Source organism: Elaeis guineensis, chromosome 1, assembly GCF_000442705.2.
Source record: "Elaeis guineensis isolate ETL-2024a chromosome 1, EG11, whole genome shotgun sequence".
NCBI classification, from domain to species: Eukaryota; Viridiplantae; Streptophyta; class Magnoliopsida; order Arecales; family Arecaceae; genus Elaeis; species Elaeis guineensis.
This window is the reverse complement of record NC_025993.2, coordinates 177,505,831-177,520,712: the sequence shown is the minus strand read 5'-3', so window position 1 is coordinate 177,520,712 and position 14,882 is coordinate 177,505,831.

Below are 14,882 nucleotides of genomic sequence, written 5' to 3'. Positions count from 1 at the left end.
AACATTACTTATCTCGAACGCATTCCAATAAATTCATATAATTCTATACATTTTCTTCTAAAATTTTTCAATTCATAAATCATATCACAATATCCGATTATCAGGTGTCAATGATACATATACGAGATCAAATTCAATAATCAGAAAGAATATGGATACCATATTTCAATGGTTTAGATTGGATCCGATCATCTACTTTCATCTATTCAAAATCTAATTAGGACATAAACAATCCAAAATTTGATTATCAGATCAAATCAAATTCAAAGTGATAGGACCGAGGTTTCTTCATTGGTTTCATAAAATCAAGTAGAGAGAGAAAATCAGAGGAGAGAGAATTTATGAGGTACAATTCGAATTGATCAGGTGACACAATCCATCATTACGATTGGTCTAATATCTCAATTGGTGAAATCAACATGATCTAATCAAGTCATGGCTAGATCGAAATCATGGATGATCAAATCTAAAGATTCATGGTCTGATCAAGGTGCTGGCATACTACCTGACAACCACGGATCAGGATGCTTTCATTAGAATCATTCAAACTCATCAAAATAAAATTTTTTTCTGGATAAATTTTAAAAAAATAAATTTCTAGAGAGATACAATTCTAGAGAGAGAAATTTATGAAGATGAATCTGTACTAATCAGACGATACGGTTCAACAAATTCGATTGATCAGATCAAGATAAATTAATCAAATCATGCTGAAATTATCATATGGATAATTCAATAGAATCATGGGTGATAAAATCTAAAGATATTTGATCTGATCAAGGTGGGTGCCAGTACGCTGCTCGACAATCATAGATCAGAATTCTTCATCAGATCAGAAATATTAAAAAAAATTTCTCATTGATAAATCGATCAAGAGAGAGAAATAATTTTAAAAAAAAAAATTAGAGAGAGAAAATTCATCTTGGACTTTTCAGACGATATGATTCAATAAATTTGATCGATCAGATCAAATCATACTGAAATTATCATATGGATAATTCAATAAAATTATAAAAAATAAAATTTAAAAATACCTAATCCTATCAAAGTAGATGTCGGTGTACCGTCCGGCGATCACAGATCAAAAATCCATCACATGATCATTTAAATTCATCATCATTCTTCTCAAAATTCTAGAAATCTTAGGAGAGAGAAATAACTTAGAGAGAGAAAGTAGAGAGAGAAGAAGAAAAAAAAAAGAGGGAGAGAGTCTATTTATTATTTATTATTTTTTTATTTTTTTTCTTCTTCTTCTTTTTCTTTTTCTTTTTCTTTTCTTTTCATTCTTCTTCTTTCCGCGGCTTGCCTTGGGCTGAAACAGGGGATCTCAAATCCCTTCGTTGGCTGGCTAACCAACGGCGCAGCCTGCATAGAGGCGGCCATCGACAGGAGGGCGGTGACCCACCACCCAAGAAAAATACAAATCCGATGGCCGACGGCGACCACCGATGCTAAAATTCAAATGAAATCGAAACTCCTTTCTCAAAGAAATCCGACGACTCCGATCGCCGACGAGCGTGCACACTGGCACGAGAAGAAATGAAGAGAAGAGAGGAAGGGGAGAAGGCTCACCTTCGATGCCGGCGAGGCTTTCCGACGAGAAAATTAGACGGGCACAGAGTCGGTCTTCCGTGATGATTTTTCGATGATTGCCGCCGATGGACTTCGGGTTCTCCGATGAGAGAGAGAGAGGAGGGATTTCCTTCTTAAATAGAGTCGGAGAGGGCCTCTTTCCAACTCCGATTGGGAGTCGGTGAGAGGAGGAAGAAGACTCCTTTCAGAAGTCTTCTCCTCTGTTTTTCCTTCCTCTTTTTTTTTTTTCATTTGTGTATTGGGCTGGGTTGAAGGCCCAATGGGTCGGGCCAAGATAGAAGTCTTCTAGATAGAATTTCTCTGCAAGTTGACATATACTTTCTGAATTGAATAACCTGTAACCATCTTTAAGATCCAAAGCACTGCTAAAAATTAATAACTCAACTGCATCATCATTGAATCTACTATGCAATTCATGTAATTGAGTATCAATAGTAGCATTAAATATATCAACCCAAAAATAATGCTCAATTGTAATATCATTTTGTCGATGACCTCAACCACCACGCTTGTAAGTAGTAGTCATACCTGGAACATCAATCTCATATTTATCACAAAATAGTATCGCATCCTCTAATAAACTGGCCCATCTATTTTCTCTTAATTTTTGAAATAAAATCTTTATACTTTTTACCAAATGCATTGCATTGAGAATGTCTTGGGATTTTTTTTATAAAGCTTGACAAAGGTCACCAGTTATCTCCAAAATTTTTATCATCAAATATAATATAAAAGTAAATTGAAAAGATGTCAAGTAATGTAATGCACCATCAGCATCTCCACATCGAGCATAACCAACTCCATCATGAGTAATATCCTCAAGAATAGAATAAGTAATTGAGAACAGCTTTTTCAAGCTACAAACAAAATTCAAATATGAACTCCATCTAGTCTCGTCAGGCCTTTGTAAACTACTAATCTAATTTTGCCCTCTTCCAGATTCATGCTCATCAATAGCCAATGAATTTGCAATTTCGATTACTTGTCTTGCTCTTAATTCATCATGATGTTTTGTGGACGCATTCACAATGTTAACAATATTTAGCAAATCATTGAAAAAATGATGAACAATAACAACTTCTCTTGATGCAGTCATTAGTGCTAATTGAAGTTTATGAGCCAAGCAGTGGATATAATAAGCATATGGACAATCATTATTAATCAAAGCTTTCAAACCATTCCATTCATCACATATATTGCAAGCCCCATCATAGCCTTAACCTCTGATATGTTTAATGCTTAAATTATGTCTTGAGAGAATAGTAGCAATAGCATCTTTAAGAGTCCAAAAAGCTGTATCTGAGACATGGATAATATGAAAAAATCGCTCCCTTATGAATCCATTCTTGTCAATAAATCTCAAAACAATAGCCATTTATTCTTTTCTTGATTCATCCCGAGCTTCATCAATAATTATATAATATTTGGTATCATCAATTTCATCTCTTATGACTTTTCTCACCTTTCTTTAAAAAATTTATAAAATTTCCTTTTGTATCTTTGGTGAAGTATAAGAAGCATAACTAGGAGTACTTTTTAAAACAACTTTTCCAATATCCTCATTATAACATGCTAAAATCTTGAGTAGTTCAAGAAAATTATCTTAATGTTTTGAATTTGGGCTTCATCATGTCCTCGAAAAGCACAAGCCTAAAATGTAAGCCATCTAATTGCATCCACTGAGGTCTTAAGCTATAAACAATTCTGAGCAATCTGTTCAGAGGTTTGTCTCTCAACTACTTTTTGAATATGTTACCTCTCATTTATCAAATCATGATAGCTCTTCATAGCAACAATATGTGAGGAATTCAATTTTTTTTTTCACATATCCAAGAAACGCACAATCACTATAAGAATATTGAATATTAACGATGGTATTAGTGACGAAAAAAATTCTATCACTAATAACATCTTTTAGTCATCACAAAATCGATCAAAAATCTAACCGTTGCTAATACTATTAGCGATGAAAATTTAACTATTATCGATGGCAAAAGCAATCGCTAAATGTATTTAAATTTTTTTTATAATATTTAAATATAAAATAATTATTAGCGATGATGAATTAGCGTTATTAGCGATAAAAATTTTGCCATCACTAATAATTTTTTTAAAAAAAATTTCAATAATAATTTAAAAAAATAATTTCTTTTGAAAATGTTATTGATGATGGGATACTTTTTTATTGCTAATAATCTAGAAAATAATTTGGATACAATTTAAATCCAATTCGATTCTAATTCAAAATTTTATCAAATCTAATTTAATTAGATTTTGAATCCAAGTTTGACTTGGATTATAAAATCTAATTAGTCTCAAATTAAGTTAAGATTAATTAAATTAAATTTGATTTAAATCAGTTAGAAGAAAATAATTTTCAATTTGGATTCAATTTGAATTCAATTCAAATTCAATTCGAAATTCTGTCAATCCTAATTCAATTAGATTTAAAATTTAAGTCCTATTTAGATTATAAAATCAAATTATCTTCAAATTAAATCAAACTTAATTAAATTTAATCTTATTTAAATCAATTAAAAAAATAATTTTCAATTTAGATTCAATTCAAATTCGATTCGAATTCAATTCGAAATCCTGTCAAATCTAATTCAATTAGACTTTGAATCTAATTTCTAATTAGATTGTAAAATCTAATTACCCTTAGATTAAGTCAAGTTTAATTAAATTTGATCTGATTTAAATCGATTAGATGAAAATAGTTTTCAATTTGAGTTCAATTCAAATTCAATTCGAATCAGATTCGAATTCAATTCAAAATCTTATCAAATCTAATTCAATTAGACTTTGAATCTAAATCCTACTTAGATTATAAAATTTAATTAGCCTCAATTTAGGTTAAACCTACTTAAATTAAATCTAATTTGAATCAATTAGGACTTGATCCATGATTTAATTCGAATCCAATTCAAAATCCAGTCAAATCTAATTCAATTAGACTTTAAATCTAAATCCTACTTAGATTATAAAACTTAATTAGCCTCAAAATAAGTCAAATCTAATTAAATTAAATCTAATTTACGTCAATTAGGACTTGATCCATGATTCAATTCGAATTCAATTCGAATCCAATTTGAATCTAATTCAAAATCTTGTCAGACCTAATTCAATTAGGCTATGAATCCAAATCCTACTTGAATTATAAAATTTAATTAGCCTCAAATTAAGTCAAGCTTAATTATATTAAATTTGATTTAAATCAATTAAGATTTGATCTATGATTCAATTCGAATCTAATTCAAATCTGATTCGAATCTAATTTAAAATCTTGTCAAATTTAATTCAATTAGACTTTGAATCCAAGTCCTATTTAGATTATAAAAATTAAGTCAAGCCTAATTAAGTTAAGTCTGATTTAAATCAATTAGGACTTGATCCATAATTCAATTCAAATCTAATTTAAAATCCTGTCAAACCTAATTTAATAAGCTTTGAATCGAAGTCCTACTTGAAATATTAAAACTCAATTAACCTTAAATTAAGTCAAGTCTAAATAAATTAAATTTAATTTAAATCAATTAAGACTTTATTCATAAATTAATTAAGCTAAAAAATTTAATAAAGCTCAATAATGATTTTTAACCACCTAAAAAATGATCAAGAAGAAAAAAATTAATATTAAAATTTAATATTTTAAAAAAATTTAATAGTATTCACAACGGCATTAAAGACGGAATAATTTGCCATCACTAATATTTTTAAAAATATTATTTTAAAAATTAAAAAAAATTAATATTAAAAATTAATATTTTTTAAAAAATTAATAGTTAGTGATAGTGAATGGGTATTAGCGAAGAAAATTACCGTCGCTAATATCCTGGCACATACAATGATATTTTACCGACTGTATTACCGATGACGGGTTGCCATCGGTAATAGTCCACCTAAAACACACTCCAACCCGTCGGAGGCACGCTCTCCTCCTTTCTACGAATCTCCTCTAGTTCTCCTCTTTTCTGACTTTTTCCCACCTCATCGGTGCCTCCTCTTGACTAACGGCAACCCCCCTCCTCGATGCGTCCTTCCCAGCATTTTCCACTCCCCACGCATCCTCCTTCCTGACATCCCGACCCCACCGATGCCTCCTACGTTGCGGCCCCGAGCTCACCGCATCGGCCCCACCTCGCTCGTGGCCGCCTTGACCTTGCTGGCACCTCCTACACCGCGATCCCGAGCTAGCCGCCTCGGTCCTGCCTCACTCGCAGCCGCTCCGACCCCACCGGCGCCTCCTATGCTGTAGCCCCAAGCCTACCGCACCTGCAGCCGCCTCGATCCTACCAGTGCCTCCTATGCCTCACCCGCGGTAGCCCCGACCCTACTGATGCCTCCTACGTTGCAGCCCCGAGCCAGTCGCCCCGACCCCACCTTGCCCGCGGTCGCTCCGATCCTATCGGTCAGACCCTGCCCCACCAGCCTCCCCATGGTCCCATCCTTGCTGGCTTGACCATGCGGCTCCTGCCCCACCACCCCCAGCCTGTAGCCCAGATCCTGCGGCCTCTGCCTCGCAGCCTCGTCCCTGTGCCAGCACGCCTTCTATTGTGAGTATTAGCAATGGTAAATAGTATTGTCTAGTATCAGTGACGGCTATTATCGTCACTAAAAGTTAATTAAATATTGATTTAATTAATTAGTTAGATATTTAATTAATTAATTAGATGCACGAGACTTATGTCTCGGCATCCAGAGTGCTCAGATCGAGAGAAGGTGCCAGATAGCATTGCAAACACGGGGTCGAGACATGTCCGGGCCTCGAGTCACAACTGGCGTCCAAGGTATCTTGCCCTCGCACGCCCTGTACGCTTAGGCCGACGGAAAGTGCCAGACAGTATTAATTATGTGTTAATTTTAATAAAATTTGCATTGCATGGAGTAATAGATCCATCAGTTGATTGATGTACATATTCTAATGTATCCATATATTTATTTATTTTTGTATGGATGAAAAAATTATATATATTGATCAATTGACTATCCACTATGGACAGTTTGAAAAATATAAACAATTCTATAAATCATTACAGTAATCAAATGGTATACTGAGGGTTCAAAAAAAAATTTGGACAGTATTTTTTTTTGTTCTCCCTACACGGAAGAATAAAAGAGAAATACCGCTGAAATTTCTTTCGATCCTTGTTACGTATTATTTGATTACTGTAATAGACCTATAGAATTAATGTATTTTCTGAATAGGATAGGATCTATCTTTACATATTAGTTGATGATAGGATGTATTTACTATGTCAGTCATTTTGAATGATAAAATAGTAATTAGCAATTGTCTTGTATTTATGTACATGTAGAATTTTTAGATAGTCTACCATGGATTGTAGTTGGATGGATCAACAAGTAGTCGATGGAAAGATTTTTGCTGAATACAGGGAGGGTGTAGAGTACTTCTGTAATTTTACTTTTGGAATGCGGCATTCTTACATCAAAAATTGGCTCGTTGCCCTTGTAACAGATGTAGTAATAGAAAAATATTTGAAAGGGATCAATTACTATCCATTTGTATAAGAGTGGATTTATACTTAACTACAAGCATTGGTACTTGCGTTGAGAGATTTGAGAGAAAGTTATAAGGGTTAGAATCGAACAGGACATGGACACAGATAGAATGGTGGACATGGTTATGGATGCAACTGATCCTGAATTTAACTGAGATGTGGTGGATGATCCAGAAACTGACAGCGATGATTTCTATCAACTGTGTCAAAGTTGTTGAACTGAAAAGTCGAGTTTTAATATGATGGTCAATTATTATAATAGGATGATAGTAATAATAAAAAAAAATGCTACCGAAGGATGAGAAGCTTGTTGGGAGCTTCTGTGCTTTGAAAAAAATGATAAAAAGATTGAGCATGGGATATGAAAAGATAGATGCATGCTATAATGGTTATATGCTTTTCTATAAGAAGGACCAATATAAGAGATCATGCAGCGAATGCGGTGCAGGCCGATTTAAGCAGAGACAAGAGGATAGGAATTAGAAGGACATACCATATAAAGTTCTTCGATATCTTTTTCTTACTCTTAGACTTTAAAGGCTCTATTTATCCAAGAGTACTATCAGACAGATGGGATGGCACAAAGAAGGACTATGTAAGCACCTCGATATGATGTGTCATCTATCGGACAACAAGGCATGGAAGCAATTTGATACTTACCACCTTTTATTTGCTCAGGAATCACGTAATGTCCAGTTGGATCTATCTACGGATGGCTTTACACCGTTCGATCATGCAGCGGCTCCTTATTCATGTTAGCTAGTCTTTATTGTTCCATACAATCTGTCACTTGAGATGTGCATTAAAGAATATAACATCTTTCTTACATTAGTCATTCTTGGACCGCGACATCCTAGTAGAAGTATTGATGTATATCTAAGGCCTCTTGTTGATGAGCTGAAATTATTATAGTCCAATGGCATTCATACTTTTGATGCATCGAAGAAGCAGAATTTTATAATGAAGGCTATGTTGATGTGGACCATTAGTGATTTTTCTGCTTTTGGGATGCTGTCAGGATGGAGCACTCATGAGAAGCTAGCATATCCCTATTGCATGAAAAATATAAAATCATTACAGCTTGAGCATGGTCGTAAGCCCTGCTGGTCCGATTGTCATCATCAATTCCTCTCTGAGCATCATCCTTTTCGAAAGTAACGGGATAGTTTCAGGTGGAATAAGATAGAGAAGGATCATGCACCCCAGTACCTCAGTAGTACGGAAGTATTTTAGAGGGTATTCCAATTGGATGAAGTCCCGTTTGGCATTGAATTTGACAAGCAGAAGCCTCGGAGTTTGGTACAACTCATAACTGGGTGAAGCGAAGCATCTTCTAGGAATTACTGTATTAGTCCATCAATTTGATCCGTCATAATCTTGACATCATGCATATCGAGAAGAATGTATTCGATATTATTTTCTATACTGTTATGGATGTTAGGGCAAGACGAAAGACAATCCCAAGGCTCGAGCAGATATAAAGAATATATGCAAACATCCTCTATTAGAGCTGGTTGAGGTGTCATCTGAAAAATTTTTAAAGTTGAAAGCATCTTATACCTCAACAAGAGAGCAGCTGAAGGATGTTTGCGAATGGTTTAAGAGCCTTAAATTTTTAGATGGCTATGCAAGTAATCTAACTCGGTGTGTCAATGTCAAAAATTACAGGTTCTATGTGCTAAGAGCCATAACTGCCATGTATTCATGCAACGATTACTCCCATTGGCTTGACGTGATCTCCTTCCCAACTCCATATAGAGTTTTTTGATCGAGCTTAGCTTTCTTTTCAGAGACCTTTGTGCTACCAAATTATCCATAGACCACATCACTAGTTTTGAGGCCAGTAGTGTAGAGACCATATGCAAGTTGGAGAAGATATTTCGTCGTAGCTTCTTTGACTCCATGGAACACCTCATGATTCATCTGGCATATGAACCTAGGGTGGGGGTCCAGTGCAGTACAGGTGGATGTATTTATTTGAAAAATATATGCACAATCTCAAGAAAAAAGTGAAAAATAAAATCTGAGTTAAAAGTTCTATTGTGGAGGCTTATATAATAGAAGCGATTTCAAATTTCAGCTGACACTACTTTAATCCCAGTGTGCAGATCAAGCTGACTCAAATGGGCCAAAATGATGATGGTGGTGCTGATGGATCAGAGCGGGAGATTTCAATATTTGCCTATCTTGCTCGAGAATTTGGGCATGAGATTTATCAGATTTTCTCTGATACCGAACTTCGACAGGTAGAGACATATGCTTTGCTAAACTGTACAGAGGTCGACCTATATGTCCTATAAGTGTCCATCACAATCCTCGCTCTTTAATCACTTATTTCAGTATACTTATCTTATGCATGTTTAGGTTATATGATGAGATGAAAGGAGAAAATCCGAGCATATAGAAGTTGTGAAAAAGTTAAGGGGGGCCATTGCCCCCCTGCCCCCTGGTGGGCTTAATTAAATTTTGATTTGATTAAGATTTAATTGAGTTAATTTAGTACCTAATTAGATTAGGTTCAAATATCTAATTGGATCTAATTTAATTTGATTAGGATAAGAACCTAATTAGATTGATTTAAATTCAAAATGGTTTGAATTTCAAACACCTTGCGCTACCTGAACCGACACCCTTCTGCTCTCCATACAAATTCAAAATTTGCATGGAGAATTTACACACCAAAACCTTGTTGTTGCCCACTCCTTTGGATTAGGATGAGATTAGTTGAGTTTAAATTCAAAAGGATTTTGAATTTGAATCAAAACAAATCCTTATCCTATCTCCTTATCCACTCTCATCGCCCACATTAAACCCCCTTTGATTTGTGCGACAAATCTGAGGCTTTTATCATGAGAAAGAGTTTCTTAGAGAGAGGGGGCATGAAACAGAGAGGAGGTGGGCCTTCTGTGCATGTACAGAGTATATATTCTTTCTCTTTGGGCATGAGGATCAGGTGTGGGTGCCCTAGGATTTTATCTAAGGTTTTGTGGGAAGGGAGAGTAAGAGTGTCTTCTCTTTATCCCCTTCTATCATTTTGTCTCCTCCTTATAGGCCTTCTTCATCCTCTGGAAGTGATCGAGAGCTCTGAAGCAAAGAACTAGATCAGCCTTCAACGTGGTCTTCCCATGAGTTAGCACTCCCATAGAGATCGATTAGTACAAGACTTCGAGTGGATGATCTATAGAGGCCAGATACCCTATGGGGCTACGACCAACAAGCAAGATCTCAAATCCATGTTGTTTAATCATGGAGATTTGCTATCCGTGCTCAGGTGATGAGTTTTGAACTCATATTCATTGTAGATTAGATCTACCATATGTTTGATATGATCATGCATATAGATTTTCATTTTCAGATCATTTTTATGCAATATATCATGTTATAAATCCTAGAGTATGTATTTTTAGATATGATCTGAAGCATGCTTATTAGATTAAATCATTTAATCTTGTGTATTCTACTAAAAAATTTTTAAAAAGCATGCTTGAAATACCTGCTTGTTTCTTTCATAAATTACAAAGGCTCCATCCTCTATCATTGATCCACCTATGTGGATCTCAAAACACTCCATCCTCTCTCATCCATCCATTTGTACGGATCTTAAAGCACTCCATCCTCCCTCATCCATCCATCTACAAATTCTCAAAGCACTCGATCTTCTTTCATTTATCCATTTACACATACCTCAAAGCACTCCGTCTTCCATCATCTATCCGTCTACATAGATCTCAAAATACTCCATCCATTATCATCTGTTTGCCAACATTGATCTCAAAGTGCTTCATCCTTCATCATCCATCCACCTGCATCATCCACTTTCATAGATTCTTAAGCTCTTCATCTCTATCATGCATCTGCCTGCATAGATCTTAAAGCCCTTGGCCTATATTATCCATCCATTTGCATAGATGTCAAAAAGCTCTATCTTTTATCCCCCATTATCCATCTACTTACACATATCTCTAAGCACTCTATCTCCTATCATTCATTCATCTGCATAGATCTTAAAATGCTCATCTTCTATCATTCATCTGCCTGCATAGATCTTAAAGTGCTATATCCTTCATTATCTATCTACCTGTACAGATCTCAAAATATTCCATCCTTTATCATTCATCCATTTGCATAAATTTCAAAGCACTCCACCTATATGACTCTCCCACCCGTCTCTATCAATTTATACCAAAATAAGAGGCCCTTGCTATGTTAGTAGGAAGGGTGAGTTTGGGATTTTACAAAAATCTAGTTATCATGTAACCATCACATGATAATTTTTTGTAACCAAAATAGACGGTTGGATCAGATTGCACCAAATTTGAAGTTCTGATAGCTAATTAATATTTTTTAAACTTTTGAAATCCATATATAAGTGGCCCAAACTAGGAGCATGTTTTTATAATTTTTTGTATTTTTGTGCTTTATCAAAGAAATTTTCATATTTTAGAAGAATTTTCTTTTCCAAACCGTTCAATTTAACACAACCATCACCTAGTAAGGATGCTTTTCAAATAGAGCCACCAAATAGAAGTTTAACTTTTGCTAGAATGGTGATTAAGCAAAATTCTTTGCACACCACCCACGGTGTAGAAAATTTGACGTGGAGTGCACCACCTCACCCAATTAGTCCACATAGCATCCTCATGGCATGATGTGACATGTGTCACTTCGCATCAAATTGAGCATCTGAAGGTATAAAAAAAATGAGGGTAGCATCTTATTCGATCATCGAATATATTTAATGCACGTCACAGGCTGCTTTTTAAATTAAACATGATGAAAATATCTTTTCTCTTCAAGATGAAGTGTTTTTACTATTTTAAAGTCTGATTGGATATTACGAATGTTGTTCTTTTCTCTCTCTTCTTTCTCATTTTGTTGAACTTCTGTCTGAGCGTCTAGGTGTCCGAAATTTATTTTACTGTAAGAATTATTCGTTTGAGGCTATTGGCTAGCATCCAGATAATATTATCCATCCAAGTAATATGTCCTACTCATCAAATCGGTTCAAATAAAGCTTTTTTTTAGTTTGAAATACAGCATGTCATATAAATTTTTTTAAAAAAATTATATAATAAGTTAAGATGTTATAATTTCTATTTATAATAATTTTTTATAACATTATGACATCTAAAGTAAAAATCATGACATTATAGATTCATATTATGATATTATAGATTAAAATTATGATATTCTATAGATAAAATATCTCTTTAAGATAGTTTTGATAATATTATAATATTCTAGATCAAAATTATAATATTATATATTGATATTATGATATTTTATATATAAAATATCTCTTAAATATATTTTTTGATATTTTTATGATATCTTAAGTCAAAATTTTGACATTCTATATTAACATTATATAATATTTTATAGATAAAATATCTTTTAAAGATAATTTTGATAATATTATGATATTTTAGATCAAAATTATGATATTTAAATAAATATTATGATATTTAAAATATAAAATATCTCAAAATTAAAATTTTTAATAATTTTATGATATTATAGATAAAAATTATGATATTCAATATTAAAATTATGATATTTTATAGATAAAATATCTCTCAAAGATAGTTTTAACAATATAATGATATTTTAGATTAAAATTATAATATTTTATATTAATATTATGATATATAGAAGATAAAAAACCTCATACAGAAGGTAAAATACCTCAAAATTAATATTTTTGATAATTTTATGATATCTTAGATTAAAATTATGATATTCTATATTAAAATTATGATACTCTATAAAAAAAAATCTTTCAAAGATAGTTTTGATAATATTATGATATTCTAGATCAAAATTATAATATGTTATGTTAATATTATGACATTTAGAAGGTAAAACATCTCAAAATTTTTATTTTTTGATAATTTTATGACATCTTAGATCAAAATTATATTATTCTATATTAAAATTATGATATCTTATAGATAAAATATCTTTTAAAGATAATTTTATCAATATTATGATATTTTAGATCAAAATTATAATATTTTATATTAATATTAAGACATATAAAAGATAAAATATCAAAAAATTTATATTTTTTGATAATTTTATGACATCTAAAATCAAAATTATGACATCTTATAAATAAAATAACTCTCAAAGATAATTTTAATAATATTATGATATTTTAAATTAAAATTATAATATTTTATATTAATATTATGATATCTAAAAGATAAAATATCTCAAAATTAATATTTTTTAATAATTTTATGACATTCTATACCAATATTATGATATTCTATATTAAAATTATAATATTCTATAGATAAAATATATTTCAAAGATAGTTTTGATAATATTATGATATTTTAGATCAAAATTATAATATTTTATATTAATATTATAATATCTAGAAGACAAAATATCTCAAAATCAATATTTTTGATAATTTTATAATATCTTATATCAAAATTATGACATACTATAGATAAAATATCTTTCAAAAATAATTTTGATATGATTATGATATTGTATATTAAAATTATAATATTTTATATTAATAGTATGATTTTGAGAAGATAAAATATCTCAAAATTGATATTTTTTGATAATTTTATGATATCTTAAATCTAATTTATGATATTTTATATTAAAATTATGATATCCTACAGATGAAATATTTTTCAAAGATAGTTTTACTAATATTATGACATCATCGATCTATATTATAATATTTTATATTAATATTATGATATACAGAAGATAAAATATCTCAAAATTTAAATTTTTTGATAATTTTATAATATCCTAAATTAAAATTAAGATATTCTATATTAAAATTATGACATCTTATAGATAAAATATCTTTCAAAGATAGCTTTGATAATATTATGATATTTTTATCAAAATTATAATATTTTATATTAATATTATAATATTCAAAAGATAAAATATCTTAAAATTAATATTTTTTGATAATTTTATGTCATTCTATGTCAAAATTATAACATCCTATGTTAAAATGATGACATCTTATAGATAAAATATCTTTTAAAGATAATTTAAATAATATTATGATATTTTAGATCAAAATTATAATATTTTTTGTTAATATTATGATATTCAAAATGTAGAACACTTTAAAATTGATATTTTTTGATAATTTTATGATATTTTAAATCAAAATTATAATATTTTATATTAAAATTATAATATTTTATAAATAAAATATCTTTCAAAGATAATTTTAATAATATTATAATATTTTAGATTAAAATTATAATATTTTATGTTAATAGTATGACATTTAGAAGGTCAAACATATCAAAATTGATACTTTTTGATAATTTTATGACATTTTAGATTAAAATTATGATATTTTATGTTAAAATTATGATATCTTATAAATAAAATATTTTTTAAAAATAATTTAACAGTATTATGATATCGTAGATCAAAATTATAATATTTTATATTAATATTATGACATCTAAAAGATAAAATATCTCAAAATTAATATTTTTTGATAATTTTATAACATCCTAGATCAAAATTATGATATTTTATATTAAAATTATGATATTTTATAAATAAAATATTTTTTAAAGATAGTTTTAACTATATTATGATATTTTAGATCAAAGTTATTATATTTTATATTAATATTATGATATTTAAAAGGTCAAACACCTCAAAATTGATATTTTTTGATAATTTTATGACATCCTAGATCAAAATTATGACATTCTGTATTAAAATTATGATATCCTATAGATAAAATACCTTTTAAAGATA